A 2,545-nucleotide genomic window follows, 5' to 3' on the forward strand; every position below is an offset into this window, starting at 1 on the left:
TGTCGTCTACATATAATATCAAAAATGCTACAGATCCCCCACTCACTTTCTTGTAAATACATGCTTCTCCAAAAGTCTATATAAAACCATATGCTTTGATCACACTATCAAAGCGTTTATTCCAACTCCGAGAGGCTTGCACCAGTCCATAAATGGATCGCTGGAGCTTGCACATTTTGTTAGCACCTTTTGGATCGACAAAACCTTCTGGTTGCATCATATACAACTCTTCTTCTAGAAATCCATTCAGGAATGCAGTTTTGACATCCATTTGCCATATTTCATAATCATAAAATGCAGCAATTGCTAACATGATTCAGACAGACTTAAGCATCGCTACAGATGAGAAAGTCTCATCGTAATCAACCCCTTGAACTTGTCAAAATCCTTTTGCAACAAGTCGAGCTTTGTAGACAGTAACATTACCATCAGCGTCAGTCTTCTTCTTGAAGATTCATTTATTCTCAATGGCTTGCCGATCATCGGGCAAGTCAACCAAAGTCCATACTTTGTTCTCATACATGGATCCCATCTCAGATTTCATGGCCTCAAGCCATTTTGCGGAATATGGGCTCATCATCGCTTCTTCATAGTTCGTAGGTTCGCCATGGTCAAGTAACATGACTTCCAGAATAGGATTACTGTACCACCCTGGTGCGGATCTTACTCTGGTTGACCTACGAGGTTCGGTAGTAACTTGATCTGAAGTTTCATGATCAATATCATTAGCTTCCTCATTAACGGGTGTAGGCGTCACAGGAACCGGTTTCCGTGATGAACTACTTTCCAATAAGGGACCAGGTACAGTTACCTCATCAAGTTCTACTTTCCTCCCACTCGCTTCTTTCGAGAGAAACTCCTTCTCCAGAAAGGATCCAAATTTAGCAACAAAAGTCTTTCCTTCGAATCTATGATAGAAGGTGTACCCAATAGTCTCCTTTGGGTATCCTATGAAGACACATTTCTCCAATTTGGGTTCGAGCTTATCAGGTTGAAGTTTTTTCACATAAGCATCACAACCCAAACTTTAAGAAACGACAAATTTGGTTTCTTGCCAAACCACAATTCATAAGGCATCGTCTCAACGGATTTTGATGGAGCCCTATTTAACGTGAATGCAGCCGTCTCTAAAGCATAACCCCAAAACGATAGCGGTAAATCAGTAAGAGACATCATAGATCGCACCATATCTAGTAAAGTACGATTACGACATTCGGACACACCATTATGTTGTGGTGTTCTGGGTGGCGTGAGTTGCGAAACTATTCCGCATTGTTTCAAATGTAGACCAAACTCGTAACTCAAATATTCTCCTCCATGATCAGATCGTAGAAACTTTATTTTCTTGTTACGATGATTTTCCACTTCACTCTGGAATTCTTTGAACTTTTCAAATGTTTCAGACTTATGTTTCATTAAGTAGATATACCCATATCTGCTCAAATCATCAGTGAAGGTGAGAAAATAACGATACCTGCCGCGAGCCTCAATATTCATTGGACCACATACATCAGTATGTTTGATTTCCAATAAATATGTTGCTCGCTCCATAGTTTCGGAGAACGACATTTTAGTCATCTTGCCCATGAGGCATGGTTCGCAAGTACCAAGTGATTCATAATCAAGTGATTCCAAAAGTCCATTAGTATGGAGTTTCTTCATGCGCTTTACACCAATATGACCCAAACGGCAGTGCCACAAATAAGTTGCACTATCATTATCAACTCTGCATCTTTTGGCTTCAACATTATGAATATGTGTATCACTACTATCGAGATTTAACAAAAATAGACCACTCTTCAAGGGTGCATGACCATAAAAGATATTATTCATATAAATATAACAACCATTATTCTCTGATTTAAATGAATAACCGTCTCGCATCAAACAAGATCCAGATATAATGTTCATGCTTAACGCTGGCACCAAATAACAACTATTCAGGTCTAAAACTAATCCCAAAGGTAGATGTAGAGGCAGCGTGCCGACCGCGATCACACCGACACGCACCGTCACCTCGTCCTTAGCCAATCTTCGCTTAATCCGTAGTCCTTGTTTCGAGTTACAAATATTAGCAACAGAACCAGTATCAAATAACCAGGTGCTACTGCGAACATTAGTAAGGTACACATCAATAACATGTATATCACATATACCTTTGTTCACCTTGCCATCCTTCTTATCCGCCAAATACTTAGGGCAGTTCCGCTTCCAGTGACCAGTCTCCTTGCAGTAGAAGCACTCAGTCTCAGGCTTAGGTCCAGACTTGGGTTTCTTCTCTTGAGCAGCAACTTGTTTGCCGTTCTTCTTGAAGTTTCCCTTCTTCTTCCCTTTACCATTTTTCTTGAATCTGGTGGTCTTGTTGACCATCAACACTTGATGCTCCTTTTTGATTTCTACCTCTGCAGCCTTTAGCATTGCGAAGAGCTCAGGAATAGTCTTGTTCATCCCTTGCATATTATAGTTCATCACGAAGATCTTGTAGCTTGGTGGCAGTGATTGAAGAATTCTGTCAATGACACTATCATTAGGAAGATAAACTCCC

This window comes from Triticum dicoccoides, chromosome 2B (genome assembly GCF_002162155.2).
Source record: "Triticum dicoccoides isolate Atlit2015 ecotype Zavitan chromosome 2B, WEW_v2.0, whole genome shotgun sequence".
In the NCBI taxonomy this organism is placed as follows: Eukaryota; Viridiplantae; Streptophyta; class Magnoliopsida; order Poales; family Poaceae; genus Triticum; species Triticum dicoccoides.